The 14,429-nt window shown below is 40.4% G+C and overlaps 1 protein-coding gene across 3 annotated transcripts in view; it reads right to left on the reverse strand.

Moving 5' to 3' along the window:
• PLXNB2 (plexin B2) overlaps nucleotides 1-14,429 on the reverse strand; it is a 323,100-nt gene that overhangs the window by 208,192 nt on the left and 100,479 nt on the right. The gene's annotated exons all lie outside the window — the stretch shown is intronic.

Here is a 14,429-nt window from a genome sequence, read left to right on the forward strand (position 1 = left end):
TGCCACACTTATGGGAACTGATAGGCGGCACTAATGGGTGGCACTGATGGATACAGACAGGCGGCACTTGTGGGCACAGATTGACACTGATTGCTGGCAGTGGTGGGCAATCATTGCTGGCACTGGTGGGCACTTAATTGTAATCAGGGCACTGATGATCAGTGCCCTGTTTATATACCTAGCTGTCCCCTGTGAGGAGATGCCGCTGATCAGCTCTCCTCGCCACACACTGTCAGTGCGAGGAGCATCGATTACTGGCATCTCCATATTTACATCACATGGTTAAAGAGCCACAGGTCTTTACGAAGATCGGGGGCACGTGAGAGCGGTCGTTCTGGGAGGCCATCATATGACGTCCAACCAGAATGAGAGCTGTCATTTGACGATGGGCAGGCGGCAAGTTGTTGATGAGCTCCTACATGCCGGTGAATACCATCAGATCTGCAATGGGGACATTGCTGTTAAATCTGACCTCTCATTAGGGTTAAAGGTTTATAGGCTGGCCGAGCTTTAGAAGTTTGTCAGTATAACCATTTAACTTTGTTTATCCTCCCAAGTCAAGCATTTGCGTCCACAGACACAGAATGCCGGACTCGGCCCCGCCCCCCATGTCATTGGATTTGATTGACAGCAGGAGCCAATGGCTGCTCTGCTATCAATCTATCCAATCAAGAGTCGAGAACCCCGGGGAGAGTCCATCTCCACCATGGAAACGAATGGGCTCAGGTGAGTAAAAAAAAAAAAGGGGGGGGGGGCCTGGGGGGTTGGTTAGTGACAGAAGTTTTTTCAATGCATTAAGGATGCATTAAGGTAAAAAAAACAAGGGTTTACAACCCCTGTAAGGTGGTGCAAGGATGTCTGAACACAGAGTGAGGTGGGTTGGAATGTTCATCAGGTCATGGCAGTGCAGACGAGCAGGTAAATCTAAGCAGCCCCTTAGGGGGCCGTGCTACATATAGAAACAATAATCATTTTTTTTTTATAAGTAAACAAAACAAAAACAAAACAAAAAAAAAAACAAAACAATGTCACAACACTAAAAACAGGTATCAGTAATTGGTATTGGCAAGTACTAGAGAAAAGGTAAATCAGTACTCAGTCTTAAACTGGTATCGATGCATCCCTACTCCCTGATATAATGTCTATCTTTTGCCTAAACAATGTTGTAAATAGCCATCACAGCTTGTTAGCTTACATGCCCACAAGAAATCCAGCTATAATAGATTTGTGATTTTTCTTAGAGACTGAAGAACAATGCCGCATCTAACATGACCAAGTACAATTCCAAAATAAAATGCTGCCACAATAAACGCTTTTGTGTTGAAATATTTCACAACCGGTCTAGCGCCTATACACACTAATTTACACGTGCGGCTGGTTTTATGGCAATCCAGACAGCTGCAATTACACGTTTCTAAAGTTTGTATTAATAATAATTCTACATTCTGCTAAAACAAACCATTCTAGAACACATCTGCCTGCGAGAGCACAGACTCATTAACAATGAAGGCAGTTAGTGAGCAGCGCTGAAAAGACTTTGTGCAGACAAATTGCCATTTTAAGTTCATATTTGTTTAAGCCTTTGTTTAGATCTTACACATGTATCATTACCAGACACAATGCCTTTTTAACCCCTGCATCAAGCTTTAATTACAAATCTAGTGTTGATCCCCATTCATGCAGAATGGTTTTATGGCAAACTAAGGAGCAATGCAAATCAAATGTATTCAACATCTAAGATGAAAGCACTCTTGTGGCGTAGAAACAACAGGCGACTGTAGCCTAAATCTGGGCCTTGTGCTAATAGAAAACGTTCTTTGATCAAGAACAGTAGTAGTATAATAGTCGCACACAATAAATCTATAAAAGGGACAATGAAAAGCAAAACGTTTCTGTAGAAGCAGAACATGACTTTCACTATGGGGCAACTTGACTGATAATTTGCCAGTTTAACTCCAGCCAAAATTTTTATTTGTGGGCTTTGGATACAGTGGAGAAGAGTTAAATGTCCTGTTGGGTATCCATTCATCTGTCTGTGACTCCTCTTTTCCTACCACTGTGGCATCAGAACAAGCAATAGAAGTGGTTGTCACCAAGCCAATAAGACAATGATAGCAATTAAAGTGGTTCTAAAGGTTCAAGGTTTTTTACCTTCATGCATTCTATCACTCTGACTCTCCCAAGGAAAAAAAAAACTCTCTAGCAATACACACCAAACTGAGCATGTGCAGCCTGACTCCTAATGCTCTGTTCTATCAGGAAATAGTTTGGGGACTGTGAAAGAAGAAGAGTATCAGAATCACACAGCCTTTATACACAATACAGAGGATTAACCCCTTATGTTCCACAGTGAGTATAACAAGTATGTTTTACTGCATATACAGACTGATTTTACGGTTGTGGGTTTAGTAACACTTTAATGGAAGCATGGTAAGCCATAACATGGCATAACCACGACTGAATGTTTTATATCTGGAAACATGGCAAAACAATCCTTGGCTCTCAATAAAAATGACAAAACAGACCTAAAAAGGCATAAGAAAAGGGCAAAACAACCATTGGCCTGCTTTGTCATATGCTCATTATGACCATTATTAGGGCTTTAAGAAATTGCTTTGTCATAGCCAGGTACTCAAGTGTCACTGTTCCCCATATCAACCATATTAAATGCATAAAGCATCTGCCTCTCTTTGGCCAAATATAACAACCCTGCTTATCATGTCAGTCATTTACAAGGGATGAAAAGCCTTCTTTGCTTTGGCTTAACTAACTTTGCTACTGGTTAAAAGGTCCACTGTATGAAAGCGTTGAAACATCTGCATTGCTTGGTCAGAGAAGAATAGATTCATAGATCGAAGACTGTATTGTCTGCCACAAGAAACCATAATGTCAAAAAAGTCTAAAGGCACCAAACCATGGTAGATAATAGGGAAACAAAAGACTTCTTCCAAATTCAGAGCAAACAAAATTGATAAAAGAAAAAATAAACAAACCTCTTAAATCTACTAGCTGTGCTGAAGCAAATTTTAAAAAAAAAACTACTATTTTTTACATAACATGAATACATTAAAATACTACATATGATTTAAATATTGAATGGTGTAATAGAAGACAGATTGTTTTTTGTTTTGTTTTTATCTGTTATGCTGCATACACACGATTGGAAATTCCGCCAGCAAAACTCAGATGAGAGCTTTTTGTCGGAAAATGCGACCGTGTGTATGCTCCATTGGTCTTTTGCTAGCGGAATTCCAGCCAGCAAAAGATAGAGAGCATGTTCTCTATTTTTCGGTCGAGAAAAGTTCCTATCCGAAAATGCGATCGTCTGTACAAAATCCGACGCACAAAATTCCTACACGTGCTCGGAAACAATTCAACGCATGCTCGGAAGAATTGAACTTCATTTTCTCGGTTCGTTGTAGTATTGTACGTCACCGTGTTCTTGACGGTCGAAATTTCAAAGAACTTTTGTGTGATCGTGTGTATGCAAGGCAAGCTTGAGCGGAATTCCGTCGGAATAACCATCCAAGTTTTTTCCGACGGAAAATGCTCATGTGTATGGGGCATTACACACTTTTTCTACCAATGTAAATGACAGAGATGAAAGAGTAACATATCAATGGACACAAACATTTATATACAGAGCCTTGCAAAAGTATTCACCCCCTTGGCCTTTTCCCTATTTTGTTACATTACAGCCTTTAGTTCAATGGTTTTTTTTTAATCTGAATTATATGTGATGGATCAAAACACAATAGTCTAAGTTGGTGAAGTAAAATTAGAAAAATATATACATAAAACTATTTTTCAGAAATTAAAAACTGATCATTTGCATGTGTGTATGTATTCACCCCATTTGTTATAAACCCATAAAAAGCTCTGGGGCAACCAATTACCTTCAGAAGTCACATAATTAGTGAAATGATGTCCACCTGTGTGCAATCTAAGTGTCACATGATCTGTCATTACATATACACACCTTTTTAAAAGGCCCCAGAGGCTACAACACCTAAGCAAGAGGCACCCCTAACCAAACACTGCCATAAAGACCAAGGAACTCTCCAAACAAGTAAGGGACAATGTTGCTGAAAAGTACAAGTCAGGGTTAGGTTATAAAAAAATATCCAAATCTTTGATGATCCCTAGGAGCACCATCAAATCGATCATAACCAATTGGAAAGAACATGGCACACACCAAAACTCACGGACCGGGCAAGGAGGGCATTAATCTGAGAGGCAGCACAGAGACATAAGGTAACCCTGGATGGGGCGGCAGAGACTGGAGTATCTGTACATAGGATGACAATAAGCCATACGCTCCATAGAGTTGGGCTTTATGGCAGAGTGGCCAGAAGAAAGCCATTACTTTCAGCAAAAAAACAAAATGGCACATTTTGAGTTTGAGAAAAGGCATGTGGGAGACTCCCAAAATGTGTGAAGGTGCTCTGGTCTGATGAGACTAAAATTGAACTTTTTGGCCATAAAAGAAAATGCTATGTCTGGCGCAAACCCAACACATCGCCCAAAGAACACCATCCCCACAGTGAAACATGGTGGTGGCAGCATCATGCTGCAGGGACGTTTTTCAGCAACAATCCTTGTTAATCTCAGGTTGTGAGGCAACAAAACACAAAAAATGCCAAGGGGGGTGAATACTTTTGCAAGGCACTGTGTATGTAGAATTTATATATATATATATATATATATATATATATATATATATATATATATATACACACACACACACACACACACACATACATACACACACACACATACATACACACACACACACACACACACACATACATATACACACACACACACACACACATACATATACACACACACACACACACACATACACACAGTAGTTCACAAAAGTGAGTACACCCCTCACTTTTTTTGTAAATATTTTATTATTTATTTTCAGGTGACAACACTGAAGAAATGACACTTTGCTAAAATGTAAAGTAGTAGGTGTACAGCTTGAAAATGTCCAAATTGGGCCCAAAGTGTCAATATTTTGTGTTGCTACCATTTTTTTCCAGCACTGCCTTAACCCTCTTAGGCATAGAGTTTACCAGAGCTTCACAGGTTGCTACTGGAGTCCTCTTCCACTCCTCCATGACGACATCACGGAGCTGGTGGATGTTAGAGACCTTGCTCTCCTCCACCTCCTGTTTGTGGATGCCCCACAGATGCTCAATAGGGTTTAGGTCTGGAGACATGCTTGGCCAGTCCATCACCTTTACCCTCAGCTTCTTTAGTAAGGCAGTGGTCGTCTTGGAGGTTTGTTTGGGGTTATGTTGGAATACTGCCTTGCGAATCCAGTCTCTGAAGGGAGGGGATCATGCTCTGCTTCAGTATGTCACAGTACATGTTGGCATTCATGGTTCCCTCAATGAACTGTAGCTCCCCAATCCTGGCAGCAACTCATGCAGCCCCAGACCATGACACTCCCACTACCATGCTTGACTGTAGGCAAGACATACTTGTCCTTGTACTCCTCACCTGGTTGCCACCATACACTCTTGACACCATCTGAAGTACCAAGTAAGTTTATCTTGGTCTCATCAGACCACAGGACATGGTTCCAGTAATCCATGTACTTAGTCTGCTTGTCTTCAGCAATCTGCGAGCTTTCTTGTGCATCATCTTTAGAAGAGGCTTCCTTCTGGGATGACAGCCATGCAGACCAAATTGATGCAGTGTATGGTCTGAGCACTGACAGGCTGACCCCCCACACCTTCAACCTCTGCAGCAATGCTGGCAGCACTCACACAGCTATTTCCCAAAGACAAGCTCTGGATATGACGCTGAGCATATGCACTCAACTTCTTTGGTCTACCATGGCGAAGCCTGTTCTGAGTTGAACCTGTCCTGTTAAACCGCTGTATGGTCTTGGCCACTGTGCTGCAGCTCAGTTTCAGGGTCTTGGCAATCTTCTTATAGCCTAGGTCATCTTTATGTAGAGCAGCAATTCTTTTTTTTTCAAATCTTCAGAGAGTTCTTTGCCATGAGGTGCCATGGTAGCAAAGTAATTTCTTCAGTGTTGTCACATGAAAATATAGGATAAAATACTTACAAAAATGTGAGGGGGTGTACTCACTTTTGTGAGATACTGTACATACACACGCACACATATAAATACATACACAGAGCTTTGAAAAAATATTCATACCCTTTGAAATTTTCCACATTTTGTCATGTTACAACCAAAAACGTAAATGTATTTTATTGGGATTTTATGTGATAGACCAACACAAAGTAGCACACAATTGTGAAGTGGAAGGGAAATGAGAAATGGTTTTCAAAACTTTTTACAAATAAATATCTGAAAAGCATGGCGTGCATCAGCCCCCCGAGTCAATACTTTGCAGAACCGCCTTTCGCTGCTGCAATTCTTATTGAGTATCGCTCTACCAGCTTTGTACATCTAGGAGAGTGAAATTGTTGCCCATTCTTCTTTGCAAAATAGCTCAAGCTCTGTTAGATTGGATGGAGAGCATCTGTGAACAGCAATATTCAAGTCTTGACACAGATTCTCAAATCAGATTTAGGTCTGGACTTTGACTGGGTCATTCTAACACATGAAGAAGCTTTGATCTAAACCATTCCATTGTTGCTCTGGCTGTATGTTTAGGGTTGTTGTTCTCTAGGAAGGTGAACCTCCTCCCCAGTCTCAAGTCTTTTGCAGACTCTAACGCTTCATGTACACGGGTCGGTTTAAAACCTCTCCTGAACAATTTAACACAGAAGACAACGCTGGACTCCGTGGGCTGCTACATTTCTGTCTTCTGTATATTGGTTTTCCATAGGGCTTCTGTTCCTCTGCACTGCCATCCTGATTTTGGGAGCCAAATGTCACTTCCTTATTTCTCACAGCCAGATCTTCTACTGTACAAGCTGCAGCCTACAGTGAACTTGCTTTACAGCCTCTTGGGTTGTGTGACGTGATCCCAGGAGGTTGTGGGTAGAAGCAGGCTGAGACAATGGGGTTGATTTACTATATAACCGGAGAGTGCAAAATCTAGTGCAGCGGTGGATGGTAGCCAATCAGCTTCTAACTTCAGCTTGTGCAACTATGCTTTGAAAAAAAAAGGAAAAAAAAAAAAAAAACCACGGACGCCGATTGGTTTCTATGCAGAGCTGCACCAAATTATGCACGCGCCAGTCTTAGTAAATCAACCCCATGTCATACTTACCTAAGTGAAAAGCAAGGAAGCGGGACTGTGTACCATGGACAAAAAAAATCTGCCATTTTTTGACGAGACTGGAAACAGGTAAGAGTATTTTTTTGGATGAAGGTATGCTTCAAGCAACAGAATTAAGAAGTCACTGATACCATCTCCTCCACCCCTTATAGAATTTTCTTTACTTTTTAAAGATATGTTATGCCAAGGACAACAAAAACACTTCATCTTTTATCACTGAAAGCCTTTTAGCTTCTATCCACAGACTTTACCTAGGCTGGGATGATACCCTCAGACAGCTATAGATAGGAGAAAGCCTATCCTCAGTGTGCTGTCCATTGGCGATTTAGCTGAACAAGTCACATGAGGAGGCAAGAGCAGCAAAACATTTGTGAACACAGCCAAGAAGGCTCCAGGAGTTACACAGAACTGTGTCATCTCTGTGCCAGCATCTCAGTCTAAGAAGTGAATATACACCTTGGCTAGTGCTTGAACAAAGCTTTGTCCTGTTGGAGGGAAAAAAAATTATAAAAAAGCTTTGCCAGGGGGAGTACTGTGATCTCCATGAGAGGTAGTGTTATTCTTTCTTACATATTAATTTACCTGCACTTCAGAATAAAAAATAAAAATCTGATGCTGGGTCCACGTAAGTGGTGTATGTATGAAAAGAATTGCATAGCTATTCATCCAGTGAAACTGCATGTATATTTGCTGTATGTGAACTAACCAGGTATTGTGAAAATTAGGCAAAAATGAATGTTCTTAAGCCATTTTCACCTTCTGTCCAAATGTTCTTCAAATATTACGCATTGGTAAAGAAAGGTTCATCCATAACAAAGATTTGGTAAAATACAGCATTATGCTTTTCTTTAAAAAAAAATAAATAAAAAATACAGCATTATGGCCACTAGATGATGCTGAGGATCATAAGGAATAAATACATTTAAGGGATACACTAACAATTCTAGGGGAGACTGAAGGCAATTTGCTTATGAATGTAACCATTTCTACTACAAGATCCCATTTATTTGCCAAATTCTCCCCATGCTCTCTAGGACTGTTACCATTCTTACAAAGAGGGATTTTATTCCACGTGATTCTCAACGCCATCTAGTGGTCATAATGCAGTACTTTCTCAAAGTGTTTGTTATGAAAGAACCTACCTATACAACTGCCCATAATATTTTAAGAACTTAAGATAAAATAGTTTGATAATAATTGGATTTTGCCCCAGTCTCACAACAGCTGGTTACTTTACACAGCTTCTCTGTATGAATAGCCAAGTACAATTTTTTTTTAATAAATATACACCTAAGTGTAAGCCGAATCACATGGGTAATAGATATCTATCTATCTATCTATCTATCTATCTATCTATCTATCTCTATATATAGATATATATCTCAGGGTTAGACTGGGTGATGATTCTTATGAACATAAGCTATTGCAGTGCACAAACCTTGTGCACTATGCTGAAGAAAATTAATGATTTTTCAGTGGCGTGCCTGGCTTGTATTCTAATGATGTTCATAGACATTGGCGACTGGTTCTCTGCATGTAATGACACTGTGTAATAACCAAAATGTGGCACTCATTTAAACACCTTCCAGAGACTGAGTGAAATATCCACCGAGGAGTTTCCTGCAAGGCAGCGCAGAAGTACACTATCTGTGGAAATGTTTAGCAACGGCTGAATTAGAAGAAAGCCCATTAGCTGTGGGCTCAGAATGTCACAGAAGAACAGCTGTTACTGACACAGCTCCGACTTTGCTTCTAGACCCAGTCTTCCACCTTTCTGGGTGTTATTAGATGGTGAATATCCTCCAACTACTAAACAATAGTTCATATTAGATTAGATATTAGAGTTCATATTAACTGGATGGAATAATACATTTATTATATGTTAAAATGTACAGTATCTCACAAAACGTGAGTACACCCCTCACATTTTTGTAAATATTTTATTCTATCTTTTCATGCGACAACACTGAAGAAATGACACTTTGTTACAATGTAAAGTAGTGAGTGTGCAGCTTGTATAACAGTGTAAATTTGCTGTCCCCCCCAAAATAACTCAGACACCCCTAAGTGAAAATGTCCAAAGTGTCGATATTTTGTGCGGCCACCATTATTTTCCAGCACTGCCTTAACCCTCTTGGGCATGGAGTTCACCAGAGGTTCACAGGTCACCACTGGAGTCCTCTTCCACTCCTCCATGACAACAGCCCGGAATTGGTGGATCTTAGAGATCTTGTGCTCCTCCACCTTTCGTTTGAGGAGGACCCACAGATGCTTAATAGGGTTTTGGTCTGGAGACATGCTTGGCCAGTCCACCATCTTTACCCTCAGCTTCTTTAGCAAGGCAGTGGTCATCTTAGAGGTATGTTTGGGGTTGTTATGTTAGAATCCTGCTTTGCAGCCCAGTCTCTGAAGCGAGGGTATCATGCTATGCTTCAGTACATCACAGTACATGTTGGTATTCATGGTTCCCTCAATGAACTGTAGCTCCCAGTGCCAGCAGCACTCATGCAGCCCCAGACAATGACACCCCCACCACAATGCTTGACTGTAGGCAAGACACACTTGTCTCTGTACTCCTCACCTGGTCGCCACCACACGTGTGACACAATCTGAACCAAATAAGTTTATCTTGGTCTCATCAGACCACAGGACATGATTCCAGTAATCTATGTCCTTAGTCTGCTTGTCTTCAGTAAACTGTTTATGGGCTTTCTTTTGCATCATCTTTAGAAGAGGCTTTCTTCTGGGACGATAGTCATGCAGACCAATTTGATGCAGTCTGTGGCGTATGGTCTGAGCACTGACAGGCTGACCCCCCACCCCCTCAACCTCTTCAGCAATGCTGGCAGCACTCATATGTCTGTTCCCCAAAGACAACCTCTGGATATGACGCTGAGCACGTGCACTCAATTTCTTTGGTCGACCATGGCGAGGTCTGTTCTGAGTGGAACCTGTCCTGTTAAACCGATGTATGCCCTTGGCCACCGAGCTGTAGCTCAGTTTTAGGGTCTTGGCAATCTTCTTATAGCCAAGGTCATCTTTATGTAGCTCAACAATTCTTTTTTTCATATCTTCAGAGAGTTCTTTGACATGAGGTGCCATGTTGAACTTCCAGTGACCAGTACGAGAGAGTGAGAGCGATAAACACCAAATTTAAACACAGCTGCTCCCTATTCACATCCGAGTCACATGACACCAGGGAGGGGAAAAAAGGCTAATTGGGCCCAATTTGGACATTTTCACTTAGGGCTGTACTCACTTTTGTTGCCAGCGGTTTAAACATTAATGGCTGTGTGTTGAGTTATTTTGAGGGAACAGCAGATTTACACTGTTATACAAGCTGTACACTCACTACTTTACATTGTAGCAAAGTGACATTTTTTCAGTGTTGTCACATGAAAAGATAGAATAAAATTATTTACAAAAATATAAGGGGTGTACTCACTTTTGTAAGATACTGTATATATATCAAAAATTTATTTTTTTAGATTTGGATAGAATGAGGAAAGGTCAGAAGCCCTGTCAGATTTTACTGCTAACCATGGTTCCTTTAGAGGGGAACAGACAAGTGAGAGTGGACAACCTTCTTACAAGACAGCAAGTGAAGGAAACTCTCCCATGGAGCCCCCAAAGGCAGCAAAACCTGTGAGGTGTTCTAACCCTTCCTCACTCTATCCAAAACTAAAAGAAAAAAAAAGTTTTGGCTATAGATAGACTTTAGCAATGTGAAGCATATAATAGTGTTTCCAATATATCCTTAGATCAGAAAGATTGTGTACTATAGGCAGTGCACTATAGTACTATACTATAGGCCATTGTGTACTATAGGCAGCCCTTAATGACACTCTTAGATTTCATATGAAAGTTACCTTTTTAAACACCTTTAGGCCTCATATGTACCTGAAGCTGCCTCTACCCCACCTCTGAAAAGTGACTCTGGGTGGGTGGTCACAGTGCTGGTGGTGCAATGGCTTCCAGGTATTCAGAAAGCGATACGGTCACCTCCTGAATACTTTTCTTTGTGCCAAAGGAGAATTTTGCAGCACAACTACAAGCGAAGAGTTGTCATCTGTCAAACTCAGCATCTCGAGTTAAATTTAGGTGTCAAACCCTTTCTGTAGCATGTTATGTTTTAAGTGGGCAGTCGGGGATGGGAGGTGGTGGTAAAACTGCAGCTCAACTGCCTGTTTTTCATGCCCCTTTGCTGCCCATGCCTTAGGGCCCATGTCAACAGGCTTTTCTCTGCTTCAAGAAGGTTTTACATTCCAATACAAGCCTGTGGTAATGTAAAACCCACTTGAAGCAGGTCAAACGCAGGTCAGAAGGAGGTGGGCTGCAGGTCAAATTCACCAGTCAACAAATTCTGATTGATCTCAGCAAAGTCTCAAATTGATGCCATCTACACAAGCACAAATTTCTACAGGTTCTAAAATTCTTTGTAAGCAGGCTAACAATTATCTGTTCGGATCAATGCTGATGACAATGACGCCATTGTCATCAGATGTCACTCTCAATCTTTGATAATGTCCCATGCAAAACGTGAGCACTGAACCCTGTCAACTCCATAAAATGAGGTTTTAACTTTAGAAACAATTGGACAGTATATAGGCTACAGGTTAGAACAAGACATTGTATGTGCGATTCATATATTTCTTTGAAATGCAACTTATATAAAGGTTTTTCATTTACCTCCTCTAAATCACTATACAGGCAGTCCCCAGGTTACAAACAAGATTGGGTCTGTAGGTGTGTTGTTAAGTTAAATTTGTATGCAAGTCGGAACAGGTACATTACAGGTACACAAGTAACTCCAGCCCAAAAATTTTTTTTTTACATATTTTGGATAGCATAGGGAAGGGTCAACACCCCTGCAATGTTTGTTTTGCTGTCTGTGCCCCTGGGCAAAAGATGTCACCTAATTTTCTATTCCTGTGACATTTGGATTATGAAAATTTTGGGTTGTCGTGGAAACAAGGATTGCTGATAAAGTTTTCTTTTGTTTAAACCTTTTCCCATGATAACTTACAGTAGAGTGAATTTCCCTTCCTATGGGGTAGGTTTCCTCTCACTTCCTGTTGTCTCCCTCCGTTTGTAAGTCAGATGTATATAACTCGGGGACTGCCTGTACTTGAAAAAGTTGCAAAGAATAAATTGTGAATGCAGAATAGCTTTACCTCATTGATATCTGCAAATTAAAATTGAACGTTACTGCAAAACTGGTCTCGTCGTTAAAGTGCTATTAAAAAGGTAAAAAAACAAAATAAAAAAATATATTATATATATATATATATATATATATATATATATATATATATATATATATATATATATATATATATATATATATATATATATATATACATATACACATACACACACACATATATATATATATATATATATATATATATATATATATATATATATATATATATATATATATATATATACACACATACACATACATATATAAATTAATAGATACCATTTTAATAGCAATTTAACTATATATATATATATATATATATACATACAGTGGGGACGGAAAGTATTCAGACCCCCTTAAATTTTTCACTCTGTTATATTACAGCCATTTGCCAAAATCATTTAAGTTCATTTTTTTCTTCATTAAATGCACACACAACACCCCATATTGACAGAAAAACACAGAATTGTTGACATTTTTGCAGATTTATTAAAAAAGAAAAACTGAAATATCACATGGTCCTAAATATTAAGATCCTTTGCTGTGGCACTCATATAGGTGCTGTCCATTCCTTCTGATCATCCTTGAGATGGTTCTACACCTTCATTTGAGTCCAGCTGTGTTTGATTATATTGATTGGACTTGATTAGGAAAGCCACACGCCTGTCTATAAAGACCTTACAGCTCACAGTGCATGCCAGAGCAAATGAGAATCATGAGGTCAAAGGAATTGCCTGAAGAGCTCAGAGACAGAATTGTGGCAAGGCACAGATCTGGCCAAGGTTACAAAAAAAATTCTGCTGCACTTAAGGCTCCTAAGAGCACAGTGGCCTCCACAATTCTTAAATGGAAGACGTTTGGGATGACCAGAACCCTTCCTAGAGCTGGCTGTCAGGCCAAACTGAGCTATTGGGAGAAGAGCCTTGGTGAGAGAGGTAAAGAAGAACCCAAAGATCACTGTGGCTGAGCTCCAGAGAGGCAGTCGGGAGATGGGAGAAAGTTGTAGAAAGTCAACCATTACTGCAGCCCTCCACCAGTCGGGGCTTTATGGCAGAGTGGCCTGACGGAAGCCTCTCCTCAGTGCAAGACACATGAAAGCCCGTATGGAGTTTGCTAAAAAGCACCTGAAGGACTCCAAAATGGTGAGAAATAAGATTCTCTGGTCTGATGAGACCAAGATAGAACTTTTTGGCCTTAATTCTAAGCCATATGTGTGGAGAAAACCCAGGCAATGCTCATCACCTGACAAATACAGTCCCAACAGTAAAGCATGGTGGTGGCAGCATCGTGCTGTGGGGGTGTTTTTCAGCTGCAGGGACAGGACGACTGGTTGCAATCGAGGGAAAGATGAATGCGGCCAAGTACAGGGATATCCTGGACAAAACCTTCTCCAGAGTGCTCAGGACCTCAGACTGGGCCGAAGGTTTACCTTCCAACAAGACAATGACCCTAAGCACACAGCTAAAATAACGAAGGAGTGGCTTCACAACAACTCCGTGACTGTTCTTGAATGGCCCAGCCAGAGACCTGACTTAAACCCAATTGAGCATCTCTGAAGAGACCTAAAAATGGCTGTCCACCAACGTTTACCATCCAACCTGACAGACTGGAGAGGATCTGTAAGGAGGAATGGAAGTGGATCCCCAAATCCAGGTGTGAAAAACTTGTTGCATCTTTCCCAAAAAGACTCATGGCTGTATTAGATCAAAAGGGTGCTTCTACTAAATACTGAGCAAAGGGTCTGAATACTTAGGACCATGTGATATTTCAGTTTTTCTTTTTTTAATAAATCTGAAAAAATATCAACAATTCTGTGTTTTTCTGTCAATATGGGGTGCTGTGTGTACATTAATGAGGAAAAAAATGAACTTAAATGATTTTAGCAAATGGCTGCAATATAGCAAAGAGTGAAAAATGTAAGGGGGTCTGAATACTTTCCTTCCCCACTGTACATGAAAGTTGTCAGCCCAGAGTACTGTGCTGTAAATTGGTTAACGAGACGCAAG

This window comes from Aquarana catesbeiana, linkage group LG03, assembly GCF_042186555.1.
Source record: "Aquarana catesbeiana isolate 2022-GZ linkage group LG03, ASM4218655v1, whole genome shotgun sequence".
Classification (NCBI taxonomy): domain Eukaryota; kingdom Metazoa; phylum Chordata; class Amphibia; order Anura; family Ranidae; genus Aquarana; species Aquarana catesbeiana.